Consider the following 16,524-nt stretch of genomic DNA (forward strand, 5'->3'; position numbering starts at 1 on the left):
CCGTGCGTTAGCAGAGAGAACAGTCTATGACTAGGGTGGCTGGAGTCTTTGACAATTTTGAGGGCCTTCCTCTGACACCGCCTGGTATAGAGGTCCTGGATGGCAGGAAGCTTGGCCCCAGTGATGTACTGGGCCATACGCACTACCCTCTGTAGTGCCTTGCGGTCGGAGGCCGAGCAGTTGCCATACCAGGCGGTGATGCAACCAGTCAGGATGCTCTCTATGGTGCAGCTGTATAACTTTTTGAGGATCTGAGGACTCATGCCAAATCTTTTCAGTCTCCTGAGGGGGAATAGGCTTTGTCGTGCCCTCTTCACGACTGTCTTGGTGTGTTTGGACCATGATAGTTCGTTGGTGATGTGGACACCAAGGAACTTGAAACTCAACCTGTTCCACTACAGCCCCGTCGATGAGAATGGGGGCGTCCTCAGTCCTCTTTTTTTTCCTGTAGTCCACAATCATCTCCTTTGTCTTGGTCACGTTGAGGGAGAGGTTGTTATCCTGGCACCACACGGCCAGGTCTCTGACCTCCTTCCTAAAGGCTGTCTCATCGTTGTCGGTGATCAGGCCTACCACTGTCGTCGGCAAACTTAATGATGGTGTTGGAGTCGTGCCTGGCCATGCAGTCATGGGTGAACAGGGAGTACAGGAGGGGACTGAGCACGCACCCCTGAGGGGCCCCCGTGTTGAGGATCAGTGTGGCAGATGTGTTGTTACCTACCCTTACCACCTGGGGGCGGCCCGTCAGGAAGTCCAGGATCCAGTTGCAGAGGGAGGTGTTTAGTCCCAGGATCCTTAGCTTAGTGATGAGCTTTGAGGGCACTATGGTGTTGAACGCTGAGCTGTAGTCAATGAATAGCATTCTCACGTAGGTGTTCCTCTTGTCCAGGTGGGAAAGGGCAGTGTGGAGTGCAATAGAGATTGCATCATCTGTGGATCTGTTGGGGCGGTATGCAAATTGGAGTGGGTCTAGGGTTTCTGGGATAATGGTGTTGATGTGAGCCATGACCAGCCTTTCAAAGCACTTCATGGCTACAGACGTCAGTGCTACGGGTCGGTAGTCATTTAGGCAGGTTATCTTAGTGTCCTTGGGCACGGGGACTATGGTGGTCTGCTTGAAACATGTTGGTATTACAGACTCAGTCAGGGACATGTTGAAAATGTCGGTGAAGACACTTGCCAGTTGGTCAGCACATACTCGGAGTACACGTCCTGGTAATCCGTCTGGCCCTGCGGCCTTGTGAATGTTGACCTGCTTAAAAGTCTTACTCACATCGGCTACGGAGAGCGTGATCGCATAGTCATCCGGAACAGCTGGTGCTCTCATGCATGCTTCAGTGTTGCTTGCCTCGAAGCAAGCATAGAAGTGATTTAGCTCACCTGGTAGGCTTGTGTCACTGGGCAGCTCGCGGCTGTGCTTCCCTTTGTAGTCTGTAATAGTTTTCAAGCCCTGCCACATCCGACGAGAGTCAGAGCCGGTGTAGTACGATTCAATCTTAGTCCTGTATTGACTCTTTGCCTGTTTGATGGTTCGTCGGAGGGCATAGCGGGATTTCTTATAAGCGTCCGGGTTAGAGACCCGCTCCTTGAAAGCGGCAGCTCTATCCTTTAGCTCAGTGCGGATGTTGCCTGTAATCCATGGCTTCTGGTTGGGGTATGTACGTATGGTCACTGTGGGGACGACGTCATCGATGCACTTATTGATGAAGCCAGTGACTGATGTGGTGTACTCCTCAATGCTATCTGAAGAATCCCGGAACATGTTCCAGTCTGTGCTAGCAAAACAGTCCTGTAACTTAGCATCTGCGTCATCTGACCAGCCTTTAGCTTTCCTTCCGAGTGAGTTAAGAAATTTAAAGGAGTCATGCACACTATAATTTGCATGTGACAGCCAGTGAGTGTGTAACTTGTAAAAATGTAATTTTTTGGGTGACTTCCCCGCTCAGAGATGGTGAAGCCGACGCTGATAGACCAGCCAGGATGTCTGATCTAGGAAGAATCTTGGCGAAGTGCAACTCAGACATTTTGGGTTATAGTGAAAATGTACGAGGTGAACCCAAGTGACATGCAGCCTCTGAGGCCCTGCAGCGCTAGAATGGATTCACCCTCTCTGCCACTTCATAATAGAAATAATTTCAGTTAAACAAATGGGGCATCCAAAACATCTACTCTCTGGCACTGTGGGACAGTCTGACTGCTTTAGAAGAGAGAGAGAGAGAGAGAGAGAGAGAGAGAGAGAGAGAGAGAGAGAGAGAGAGAGAGAGAGAGAGAGAGAGAGAGAGAGAGAGAGAGCAAACAGAGGAATGTGTGGCAGGGTGGGTCACAGCTGGCTCCCTGCCTTGCATTCCCAGGGAACTCTCCATTTTAAATAATTCACTTCCTCCAGTATTAAAGGGGTCAAAAAAATGTTGAGTCCAAATAACTATCTAAGCCAGATCCTCTTTACGTGTGTGCTTTGCTCATTTCGAAAGAGCTACAAAAAAGTACAACATTGGGTTGATGTTAAATTAATGACAACCTTTCCTGTCATAAACGATCCAGTTAATCATATCAATGGAACAACTGTCGTGGTAATTGATAGATGATAGAAAGTGAGTGATCAGCAGGGAGTCTAAAAATAAGCGACTCTGACATCTCCCCGTTCCACTGCATTCTGAATGAAAGTGGATTATTCCAGGCAGGGTACAGTGCATGCAGCAGTCCTTTAGATGTGCAGGTTGTTACGTTAAAGCAGGCGGAACAACAACAAGCTTTTTTTCCAGCTCATTCATAATCACTGGCAACAACTGGAAATCAAAGAGAAGCTACGCACTTTGGTATTTCAGGAAAACATGGCAGTTTTGGTGACTTCTGGTTTTTACTAATGAATTGGGGATTCGAAATGTTCACCTTCAGTATAGGATTAACACTACAGAGTTCAGTATGAATCACAAGAAACTGAGTGGTGAGTGTACCTCAACTTTCTCTCATCTGATTGAATTCATTTAAACCAAGGTTAGATTAAGATCATCATGTTCTATGTGTTAATGGTGATGAAACATACAAATTGTATTTACATTAATATAAGTAAAACAACAAAGATGTTATATGGCAAAAACGACTGCCAATGCAATTACTAACTACATACAGTGACCTCTCTAGTGACAGAACCCAACTCACAAGACTACATGTCCTTCAACATGCTCCAACATGCTTCAATATGCTTCAACATGCTTCAACATGCTCCAACATGCTCCAACATGCTTCAACATGCTTTGACATGCTTCAACATGTTCAAACGTGCTTCAACATGCTTCAACATACTTCAACATGCTCCAACATGCTCCAACATGCTTCAACATGCTTTGACATGCTTCAACATGTTCCAACATTCTTCAACATTCTTCAACATACTTCAACATGCTCCAACATGCTCCAACATGCTTCAAAATGCTTTGACATGCTTCAACATGTTCCAACATGTTCCAACATGCTTCAACATGCTTCAACATGCTTCAAAATGTTTCAACTTGCTCCAACATGCTCCGACATTCTTCAACATGCTTTGACATGCTTCAACATGTTCCAACATGCTCCAACATGCTTCAACATTCTTTGACATTCTTCAACATGTTCCAACATTCTTCAACATGCTTCATCATTCTTCAACATGCTCCAACATGCTCCAACATGCTTCAACATGCTTCAACATGTTCCAAAATGCTCCAACATTCTTCAACATGCTTTGACATTCTTCAACATGTTCCAACATGCTCCAACATGCTTCAACATGTTTTGACATGCTTCAACATGTTCCAACATGCTTCAACATACTTCAACATGCTTCAATATGCTTCAACATGCTCCAACATGCTCAAAAATGCTCCAACTTGCATCAACATGCTCCAACATGCTCCAAAATGCACCAACATGCTTCAACAGGCAAGGTCCTCAGATTCATAGGGGTTATAATGGTTGTCAGCCATCTCTGGGGAATGGAGAAAGGGCACCCGTCTAAGTCCTGAATGTGAGGTGTCATCATTTGATTCATGCCTGACATCATTGTGTGTGTTTCGACTTGGGCAGCCTGATAAACTGAGAGAAATCGCTGATGGATGGCCGACTGTTTAAGCGAGAAGCCTAATTTCTCTCCTTAGTATAGGTGATATATAGAAAGACGGGATTCTTCTTCTTTTTTGTAAATCAGAGACCTTGTGGGTGTCACTTTGGACATGATTTCCTGTTACTCCCTTATACTCTCATTGGTTGCCTTCCTTCTCACCCTCCCCCAAGAAATGATTTCGGTAGTGGTTGGATGAGGGTAAAGACGTAGGCTACAGTCACATACAGATAGATATATAATGCATTTCTTGCAGGTAAGCCAAATGACATAGTGCCAGATGACACAGTGGCATAGTCTTCTGAGAGCCGCATTGTGAGCCACTGTCCCTGTGGTGCCATATGTAGACATAAAAATTGAATTTACTCAGATGTACCCGAACATAATATGTGAGAACAATGTGGCCCTGTATACATGCCACATTTTGTGACTGTTAGTCCCCCTGGGATGGGTTTGAGATTGTTGAAATTGACTGTCCTTTATAACCAAACAGATTAGGCCAATAGGATGCAAACAAAATGTTATTTCAACCTCCGACTGATACGTTGTTTGATTTAACACTTTTTGTCTGTTATTGTTATAACTTCCAATGTAAGCAACAAGCATTAAAGCACGCCACCAACACACACTTTCTAACTCAAGACTACTAAGCCATTCACAGCCTCCTCTCACCTCCTCAAACCAAAGAAAACAACTACTATAGCTGCCTGGACATTAACTGAAGCAATGCTACTTCACACAAATTGCAAGCGATGTCTCCCAATTCAAATGAGATGCCAACCACTTGACTGTGTTAAAGGGAGGAAAGAACAAACTAAATGACAAGGTGTTGAATGTTTCTCTACATCTACCAGTCTTGTACGTGCTAAACATACACATGTGCCACATAGACTCCCTTTAGTGTTACGCTAATGGCACCTTAACAGGCAGTCATCAGTGCTTATTTAGAAAGTGATAGTGTATTGATATCCTGCTCAATACTTTAACGGAGGGTTCATGGCAGTTTAGCTGCTGGCCTTATGATAGATTGCTTAGATATGGAGTTCAAATGGTTAAACAATCTCAGAGACAGGCAATCACTTAATTACTTCTCACGTCCAATCCATTTAGTGGAGAAGCAACTGTCACGCGTGCTGTAGGTGGGTGTAGTGGTGGAATCAAACGCAGGACACCGAAGTATAGTCCAACAGACTTTAGTAACTCTCCAACAAGGAAATAACGAGAACACTTGCCCGAAGGCGAAAATAACGCACGAAGGCGCACAAAACAAATGCGCACTACACAGGTGCGAAAACACTCCACGCAGTGGAGGGAAGCTCAACCGAGCGAAATAGCGAACATCAGCCCTACACACGACAGACAAAAATCAATAACACACAACACCTGACAAACACAACGAGAACTAAATAGGACACTAATGACACTAAATGAAAACAGGTGTGACAACAATCAGACAAAAGCAAACGAACATGAAACATACAACGGTGGCAGCTAGTATTCCGGAGACAACGAACGCCGAAGCCTGCCCGAACAAGGGAGAGAGGCAGCCTCGGCCGAAACCGTGACAGTACCCCCCCCTTGACGCGCGGCTCCAGACGTGCGCCGACTCCGGCCTCGGGGACGACCCGGAGGACGCGGAGCAGGGTGCGTCGGGTGCCCACGATGGAATTCCGTCAGGAGAGACGGGTCCAAAATGTCTCTCCTCGGCACCCAGCACCGCTCCTCCGGACCGTACCCCTCCCACTCCACTAGATACTGGAGACCCCCCATCCGACGTCTCGAATCCAAGATGGACCTCACGGAGTACGCCGGTGCCCCCTCGATGTCCAATGGGGGCGGAGGAGTCTCCCTGATCTCACTTTCTTGGAGTGGGCCAGCTACCACCGGCCTGAGAAGGGACACATGGAACGAGGGGTTAATACTTTTATATTCAACAGGTAGCTGTAATTTATAACACACCTCGTTCAACCTTCCCAGGACTTTAAATGGCCCTACAAACCGCCGACCCAGTTTCCGACAGGGCAGGCGGAGGGGCAGGTTCCTGGTAGAGAGCCAGACTCGATCACCAGGTGCGTACACCGGTCCCTCACTGCGGTGGAGATCGGCGCTCGCCTTATGACGTCGGAGGGCCCGCTGCAGGTGGACGTGTGCAGCGTTCCATGTCTCCTCCGAGCGCCTCGCCCACTCATCCACCGCAGGAGCCTCGATCTGGCTCTGCTGCCAGGGTGCCAGAACCGGCTGGTAACCTAACACACATTGGAAAGGGGTTAGGTTAGTGGAGGAATGGCGTAGGGAATTCTGGGCCATTTCGGCCCAGGGAACGTACCTTGCCCACTCCTCCGGCCGGTCCTGGCAGTATGTTCTAAGAAACCTGCCCACATCCTGGTTTACACGTTCCACCTGCCCATTACTCTCCGGGTGGTAACCCGAGGTGAGGCTCACCGAGACCCCCAACCGCTCCATAAAGGCCCTCCAGACTCTGGAGGTAAATTGGGGACCTCGATCAGACACAATATCCTCGGGTACCCCGTAGTGCCGGAACACATGGGTGAATAGGGCTTCGGCAGTTTGCAGAGGGGTAGGAAGGCCCGGCATCGGGAGCAAACGACAGGCCTTAGAAAACCGGTCCACAACGACCAGTATAGTGGTATTCCCCTGTGAAGGAGGAAGGTCAGTAAGGAAATCCACCGAGAGGTGGGACCATGGTCGTTGTGGCACGGGCAGGGGTAGTAACTTACCCCTAGGCAGATGTCTAGGCGCCTTACACTGGGCGCACACCGAGCAGGAGGAAACATAAACCCTCACATCCCTTGCCAACGTGGGCCACCAGTACTTGGCACTAAGACAGTGCACTGTCCGGCCGATACCCGGATGTCCAGAGGAGGGTGACGTGTGAGCCCAATAGATCAATCGATCCCGAACCTCGAGCGGAACGTACTTCCGACCCTCCGGGCACTGTGGTGGACTAGGGTCGGTGCGTAACGCCCGCTCGAGCTCAGCATCGACCTCCCACACTACCGGTGCCACCAGACACGACTCCGGCAGTATGGGAGTGGGCTCCACGGACCTCTCCTCCGTGTCATACCGCCGAGACAGCGCATCTGCCTTACCGTTCTGGGACCCAGGGATGTACGTGATCTTAAACGTAAACCGGGTCAAAAACATATTCCATCTAGCCTGCCGAGGGTTTAGCCTCCTCGCTGCCCGGATGTACTCCAGGTTACGGTGGTCCGTCAAAATGAGGAAAGGGTGTTGAGCCCCCTCAAGCCAGTGCCTCCACACCTTTAGGGCCTGTACCACGGCTAACAGCTCCCTGTCCCCTACGTCATAGTTTCGCTCCGCCGGACTGAGCTTCTTGGAATAAAAAGCACAGGGGCGGAGTTTAGGTGGCGCGCCTGATCTTTGTGAAAGCACGGCTCCTATACCGGCCTCAGACGCGTCCACCTCTACCTGAAATGGTAAAGAGGGATCCGGATGCGCCAGCACTGGAGCCGAGGTAAACAGGTCCTTCAGCCTCCCAAATGCCCTGTCCGCCTCGGCAGACCACTGCAGACGCACCGGGCCCCCCTTCAAGAGAGACGTGATGGGAGCTGCCACCTGTCCAAAACCCCGGATAAACCTCCGGTAGTAATTCGCAAACCCCAAAAACTGTTGCACCTCCTTCACAGTGGTTGGTGTTTGCCAATTACGCACGGCTGACACCCGGTCTACCTCCATCTTCACCCCTGACGCAGACAACTGATACCCCAAAAAGGAGACCGACTCCTGGAAAAACAGACACTTCTCTGCCTTAACATACAGGTCGTGCTCCACCAGCCTCCGCAACACTCTGCGCACCAGGGCCACATGCTCGACACGGGTCGGCGAGTACACGAGAATGTCATCTATGTACACCACGACCCCCTGCCCCTGCATGTCCCTGAAGATCTCATCCACGAATGATTGGAAAACTGACGGAGCGTTCATCAACCCGTATGGCATGACAAGATACTCGTAATGGCCCGAGGTGGTACTAAAGGCTGTCTTCCATTCATCGCCCTCCCTGATGCGCACCAAGTTGTACGCGCTCCTGAGATCTAATTTAGTGAAGAAACGCGCCCCATGCAAGGACTCAGTCATGGTCGCAATCAGCGGGAGCGGATAACTGTACTTCACCGTGATCTGATTGAGACCACGGTAATCGATGCATGGGCGCAAACCACCATCCTTCTTCTTCACAAAAAAGAAACTCGAGGACGCAGGGGAAGTGGAAGGCCGTATGTATCCTTGTCTCAGAGATTCGTCTATGTAAGTCTCCATAGCTTTCTTCTCCTCCTGAGACAGAGGATACACATGGCTCCGTGGGAGCGCAGCTCCTGCCTGGAGGTCTATCGCACAATCTCCCTGCCTATGGGGCGGCAACTGCGTTGCCCTCGACTTACTAAACGCAATAGCCAAATCCCCATACTCAGGGGGAACGTGCAATGCGGGCACCTGGTTTGGACTCTCCACCGAGGTAGCCCCTACGGAAACGCCTAAACATCTACCCACACACTGGGCAGACCACTCCATCAGAGCCCTCTCCTGCCACGAAATAGATGGGTTATGGGTACTCAACCAGGGCATGCCCAGCACCACCGGATACGCAGGAGAGTCAATCAGAAATAGCTGAATCATCTCCTGATGACCCCCCTGCGCACACATCCTAAGTGGCGCAGTGACCTCCCTGATCAAGCCCGCACCCAACGGACGGCTATCTAGGGCATGAACGGGGAAAGGGACATCAACAGGAAGAAGGGGAATCCCTAAAGCTAAACAAAATGTCTTATCAATAAAATTCCCAGCCGCGCCTGAATCTACCAGCGCCTTATGCTGGGAATGAGGTGCTACCTGTGGAAAACTCACAGGCAAACAGAAATGTGCAATAGAGAGCTCTGGGTGAGTGGGGCGCCTACTCACCTGGAAGGAATCCCCAGTGCGGGACCTGTCGTCCTCTCCCCTAGGAGGCCATCCCCAGCACCTAGCCGCGGTGTGTCCTCCCCGACCACAGTTGGTGCAGGGGATGGACCCCCTAGTAAGCCGACCCCTCCTCTCTCTAGCGCCAGCACCCCCGAGCTCCATGGGACACGGCTCGGAGGCGCTGGAGGGTGAAATGGACGGACCCCCCTCGGAACGTCCGCGGGTAGCTAGTAGGTTATCCAGCCTGATGGACATGTCGACCAACTGGTCGAACGAGAGGCTGGTGTCCCTACAAGCCAGCTCCCGACGGACGTCCTCTCGTAGACTACACCTGTAGTGATCGACGAGAGCCCGATCATTCCACCCTGCATCTGCCGCTAGAGTACGGAATTCGAGGGCGAACTCTTGCGCACTCCTCCTCCCCTGCCGGAGGAAGACCAGACGCTCCCCCGCCGCTTTCCCCTCCGGGGGATGGTCAAACACCGCCCTGAAGCGGCGGGAGAACTCGTCGTACGTGATGGTGTCCGCGTCGATCCTCCTCCACTCCGCGTTGGCCCATTCCAATGCCTTCCCGGAAAGGCAGGAGATCAGGGCGGACACGCTCTCATGTCCCGAGGGCGCCGGGTGCACGGTGGCCAGGTACAGCTCCACCTGGAGAAGGAATCCCTGACACCCGGCCGCGGTTCCATCGTAGGACCTCGGGAGCGAGAGTCGGACTCCTCGGGGTTCCGGTGCTGGAATGGGCGGACTGGCCGATGGTGCTGGCAGGGAGGGTGGCGGTGGAGGCGTTCCCCAGCCTCGAATGGTGGTGATCACCTCCTGCAGTGCGGTCCCCATCTGCAGGATCTGGTCCCGTTGTTCCCGAACCTGGTCCTCCAGCGTCGTCTGGGCTGCTGCGGCTCCTGCTGATTCCATTTTAAGGTGTGTTATTCTGTCACGCGTGCTGTAGGTGGGTGTAGTGGTGGAATCAAACGCAGGACACCGAAGTATAGTCCAACAGACTTTAGTAACTCTCCAACAAGGAAATAACGAGAACACTTGCCCGAAGGCGAAAATAACGCACGAAGGCGCACAAAACAAATGCGCACTACACAGGTGCGAAAACACTCCACGCAGTGGAGGGAAGCTCAACCGAGCGAAATAGCGAACATCAGCCCTACACACGACAGACAAAAATCAATAACACACAACACCTGACAAACACAACGAGAACTAAATAGGACACTAATGACACTAAATGAAAACAGGTGTGACAACAATCAGACAAAAGCAAACGAACATGAAACATACAACGGTGGCAGCTAGTATTCCGGAGACAACGAACGCCGAAGCCTGCCCGAACAAGGGAGAGAGGCAGCCTCGGCCGAAACCGTGACAGCAACATGATAGCGCTCATATCGCCAAGCAAGTTCAGTCTGCGTAATGGCAAATCAAATGTTCATCCATGTATCATTAAGATGGTCTCAATCTCCCAGAGTTCATTTTCATAAATAAAAGTCAAGACATGTAAACGTATCCACAGGAGGGCCTTCGGTAGCAAAGGAAATGTAAATTCCCAAATGACAGGTGAGAGAATGAATACCATTCCTCATATGAAAGACATCTAGCCAGGGAGTAACAGGCTGAATGGGGTGGTTGACTAACTGCCATGGTTTGTCAAGGCCTAACTCATTGATGATGCAAACCTACTGTCATACTTCCCTTCAGTTAAACTAATCTGGTCATGTCAGATCTGGGTCAAACCAGCTACAGTATAACCTACTATGATTACCATCATCAATCATTTCAGCATTATGTTGAAAAATGTAGACTATCAATGGAAGTTAAACATTCAAGAGCAGCACAGGACACAGTGTGACCTTCACAACAAGAAGAAACGTCTACCTGTCGAGAAGCTCTTTGTTTCTACAAACACACTCTTCCTGAACTTTTAATGAAACTGTTTAGTATAAAAGTATTGTGTCCCTGTCGGACACTGCAGTTCGCCTTTCCTAATCTCTGTCAAACACCTTCCTCATCTCACGGCTGTAATTTGGTGGCTCTGTTCACCACGGCTGATTTGGCGGCCCTGGTAATCGCATTAAGTAATCCCTGCCTCTGAATGGATACAACGGGAGGGACATTGTTAGGGAACTTTTCCCCAACACTTAGAGAGTGGAAGAGTGCCAGAGACGACTCTATTCCCCTTCTCTAATCGTCTCTTCTCGTTCTGTTGTTATATTGGATCTGGTTAACCTTCAGCTGACAGGGGTTTGTTATCCTGCATTGGCCATCTTGCTTTGTCCGGTACTTTGCAGTGTGATGAAGTAGTGGTTCCTTCCAGTGGCACAGCCTTTTGAACTACCATAGTACATCAGTAATGGAAAATAGTAGAAAGGATGGATCTTTATATGGTCTTGGTGCCTCCGGGGAGTCTTCAGGGACTGATCATCAATCTGTGTATTTAATTAATAAACCAACCTGTCGTAAACAACAACCAAATAGACAGAATCACCAAATAAATGAATGTGTGGACAGATGAGTGACGATGAGGTAGAGGGAAACAGAGGCATAGTCTTAATGAGATGAAGACAAGCTGGGTAGCCTCCGAGGCCTCTGTCTATCCAGGGCAGGCAGGCCAGGCAGGCAGTCTATAATGGGGGAGTGGAGAGGCCAACTTAATTGGATGTGATCAACTTTGCACATGTGTGGTCATTTCTCAGATGCTCTCTCTTTGACTTAGGCATAATGGAAAATCGCTATCCTCTCACTAGCCATTACCCTGGGCCCCCATTCATCTCAGCCAATCAGTGGGTCTGATGAGAGAAAAACCCACTGTCCGATCAATGCATTAAGAGCAGTGCAATTAAGAATAAAATATATAGGCCTAGCTCAAGGCATATGAAAATTAGTCATCTGGATTTTTTAAAACAATATTGTGGTTGATTTAGTATTTGAATTCTAGGCACATTTGATTTCTCTGAAATGGTTGACGCTATGAAACCATATAAGATTTGAGTTTATCAAAATATATTATAGGCTATATTGAAATGACGATGGGCGAGGCACATCGAGCCATTTAGGGATTCAATATCAGTGGCCAAATGTTCTCTAAGCATATTCAACCCCATTAGCTTTACAACACCTATTCACGTTCAGGCTAATAAACTGTGTTAGTGTTCTGACACAACGTCAACAAGAGGGACAGTATGTATTTTTATCTATCCACATCTACGGCAGTTCAAGAACGACATTCCCTGGTGTCATCCAGTAGGGCTGTCTGAATAGACAAGCAGGCCTTTAAATCTCCTTCTTTGTGTCTTTGGCATAGCTATCTGCTCTGAGTGTCATTCAAAAGACAAGCTTGATGGTCTGAGTAATTGTTCTCTGACCTCACTGGCTGCCCAACAGAAGGCTGTAGGCACCGACTGAATCATAACCTCGTAATCCACCAGATAATTAACACATCGCAGTACGGAACGTGATCTTGTTGATGCCTTTTCTCTGTAACCAAATAGGTGCCAAAGGAAAAAGGCATTAGACCTAGTTCTTTGGTATTTCATCACTTTAAATGTGTTTTTGACACATTATGTAGAAATGCAACGCGCTTTGGTTAGCGCAGGGAACATTGGGTGCTCATGAATCTGATGTATATTACTGTCATGTCTACTCCCGCTGCCCCGCTCTGGCACTCGACGTCACCGGTTTGCTAACCATCGGTCCTGTCAACCCTCATTACGCACACATAGACTCCATCACTACCCTGATTACTCCCCCTTTATCTAGCACTCCCTAGCATCACTCTTCAGGCAGTATTGGTTCTGTGTTCATGTCCAGACGCTGCTCTTGTTTTGATTCGCTCTATGTTCATTATGATTATTAAAGTCACCACTTGCTTCCTGACTCCCAGCGTCATCGTTACAATTACAGCTGCCTTGTATGCAAAAGATAAGCTGGAGGCGCTCCTATCTGGTCACCAGCTTTCATTCGTACATGAATTAAAAAAAGAATGTTTGGAAAATCAATCTATCATCTGTATGGCAAGAGATCTGCTGAATGCATCTAGATTCATGTGTGACCTACACATACTGCAATTCCATCGGTCTACGTTAACATAGAACATCGGTAGACAACCTATCTCAGGTATCAATGTTAAACTGGTATCTTATCAGTACGGGGCAGGCCAGTACCAGGAGCCAACTGTCAATCAGATTATATGCAACATCTGCTGAGTACAGAGTCTCCCAATCTACACAAGCATGTAGAACACACTGTCATATGTCCACACAGAGATTGCAGATGTCAACGTTCATGGAATCATGTAAACCACCACCATGCACCTCATTGTTACACACGCATACTCACACTGCGCACACACACACGTTCACACACACACATTTCATTCCATTTTCTGATTGCTTGAATTATTAGGCTGAGAGATAAGTATTTCAAAGTTATAACCCTAGGGCCTATGCCAGCCATCAATAGGCATTTCTAAAGCTTTTAAAACATTTTATCACCCAACCCAGATAGTATTTCCCAACAAAAAATAAACAAGTTACAATTCAAACTCACCGAATAAGAAATATAAATTACCCCGCAACCTGCTCTTCTCAACACTTTTTGTAACTTGACAGATTTTCACTTTGAAACTTTTTGTAATTACTCCAGTGAAAATTGCGGTGAGAGAAAGCTGTTCCCGTGTGAAGGCAGCTTGAGGGGAAAAAAGACTTGAAAAGCACTGTGCTAAGAGCGTGCAGTGACCCATCACTGAATCCTGGCCTCTTTGCCTGTAGTGACCTATCACTGAATCCTGGCCTCTTTGCCTGTAGTGACCCATCACTGAAGCCTGGCCTCCTTGCCTGTTCTCTGAAGCCTCCCCAGTCCTGTCATGCACAAAGCCAGTGCTTTTATTACTGCAGGGGTCACTGATAATGATCCTTTCATGACTGTCTCAGAATAGAGAGGGCTGTCCACAAGCCCTGCTACTCAGCTATACACAGGCAGACATTGCATAGAAGAGAGAGTGAGAGCGAGAGAGAGTGAGAGAGCGAGAGAGAGTGAGAGAGCGAGAGAAAGAGATCGTTTTTACGGTTCATTTTCTGTACACTGCAGATTTGGGCTTGTGACCCGATACAATACTCCAATCTAATTGTAAAACATCCATATTGAAACCTTGGGTAATCCTTTTAGATAACACAACGGTTGCTGCAGAGGGATGATTGTAAAATGCATCACTCCCCTAAGGAGTCTGTGAAACAAAAACGATCATAGTTTCATGTAAAACTTGTATACGTGCTTGATGTCCATTCTTTTTCCCTTTTCTTTTTTTTCCCTTCTCTCTCCCTCTTTCCCACGCACAGCACCGAGCGCTTAGCACCAGTTTATCAAACCCACCACAGCATGAAAGTGTGACAGCGGGACGCTGGCAGATTAAAATCACACTCCGCTCCATCACTGCCAGAATAAATGCATAACTGAGTATAATAATATATATTATAATAATCATAACACCGGGTCACAGCCAGATGGAATAATCTAATTTCCTTCCCTCGTCCAAACAAACAATATTTCTTCCCCCGACACTGCCTTTCTAAATGTCCTGCATTTCGTCCCTGCCTAGGTGCGCCTAGTGTGTTAAGCCATGATATTATCCATTTGTAACACTAACATTATGCCAGCTCTGAAAGACTGCACTCACCCTGATTACTGACACTTGATAAGTATCTGTATTGGCTGGCTCCTGTAACCAATTTACTATTAAACGTTTCTCATCCCTCTGCCATAAATGCCTGATGAGCCTAAACTCACCTCCCTTCATGGCCAAAACACACCCCACAATTACTGTTTGCTGTCAAGCCAATGCAGTAATTGCTTTCATCCTGAGATAAGGGGGAAAGGTGTTAATCAAAAGCAGCCAAGACGAAACCCCACCTTTATCTTACGTTTTGTTGGCTTTCTCCAGTTAGCCGTCTTCATTTGGAAATAATCAGATCAATAGGACCACCTAAGAGTTGGCTGCTCAGCCCTCCTCATCACACTGGCACTGAGCAGATTCAACACAGTCAGTCTCTACGCTAGGCCCAATACTACAGTTACAGCCTGATGCTAATCTCCTAATGGGGACGAAGGCTCAGAGAGAGAGAGCCCTTATTAGGCTGATTAATCAGACCTCAAATGGGATGTCCTAATCAGATTCTGAGAATGCTACAGCTAGCCTAACTGTGGGAGATGGGACAGCTAAGAGAGAGTGTAGGGTCTTTACCAGGGTTTATCATACATAGATGTTAGAGTTTTTACCAGGGTTTATCATACATAGATGTTAGGGTTTTTACCAGGATTTATCATACATAGATGTCAGGGTTTTTACCAGGATTTATCACACATATGAGAGGTTAGGGTTTTTACCAGGACTTATCATACATAGGAGATCTTAGGGTTTTTACCAGGACTTATTATACATAGGACATGTTTAATTGCTGAGTTGAAGCACTGTGCTCATGAGCAAGAACACTCTGGCTGGAGAGACTCCTCATATATTCAGACCCCTTGACTTTTTCCACATTTTGTTACGTTACAGCCTTATTCTACAATGGATTCAATAGTTTTTCTCCCTCATCAATCTACACACAATACCCAATAATGACAACGCAAAAACAGGTTTTTAGAAATGTTTGCAAATGGGTATGACGCTACAAGCTTGGCACCCCTGTATTTGGGGAGCTTCTCCCATTCTTCTCTGCAGATCCTCTCAAGCTCTGAGATACCCTCTCGGTACCCTTCCCAAGATCTGTGCCTTGATACAATCCTGTCTCGGAGCTCTACGGACAATTCCTTCAACCTCATGGCTTGTTTTTTGCTCTGACATTCACTGTCAACTGTGGGACCTTATATAGACAGGTGTGTGCCTTTCCAAATCATATCCAATCAATTGAATTTACCACAGGTGGACTCTAATGAAGTTGTAGAAACATCTCAAGGATGATCAATGGAAACAGGATGCACCTTTGCTCAATTTCGAGTCTCATAGCAAAGGGTCTGAATACTTATGTAAATAAGGTATTTCTGTTTTTATTTTTAATGGATTTGCAAACATTTCTAGAAACCTCTTTTCACTTTGTCATTAAGCGGTATTGTGTGATTTTTTTTTTTATTAATCCATTTTAGAATAAGGCTGTAATGTAACAAAATGTGGAAAAAGTCAAGGGGTCTGAATACGTTCCGAATGCACAAGGGGAAATCAGGTCATTTTTCACAGGCAATGCTGACAGTGCCAGTGTCTAACTAGGCTTAATTCTATTATCAGCATGTTTTTACACCTCACAGTCCCTCAGGGGGCTAGGATGGCTTGGGACCAGACCGGAGTCATACATGTAGATATACATGACTATCAACACCATACACTGTATATGTGCATAGTTAAAATGACCTCATAGCTTCAAATTGAGTATAACACATTACAAGAGAATAGTTTGAGGCCTGACTCCTAAAATGTTGCAACTTCCAAG

This window comes from Coregonus lavaretus (genome assembly GCF_964263955.1).
Source record: "Coregonus lavaretus genome assembly, chromosome: 5".
Lineage (NCBI taxonomy): Eukaryota > Metazoa > Chordata > Actinopteri > Salmoniformes > Salmonidae > Coregonus > Coregonus lavaretus.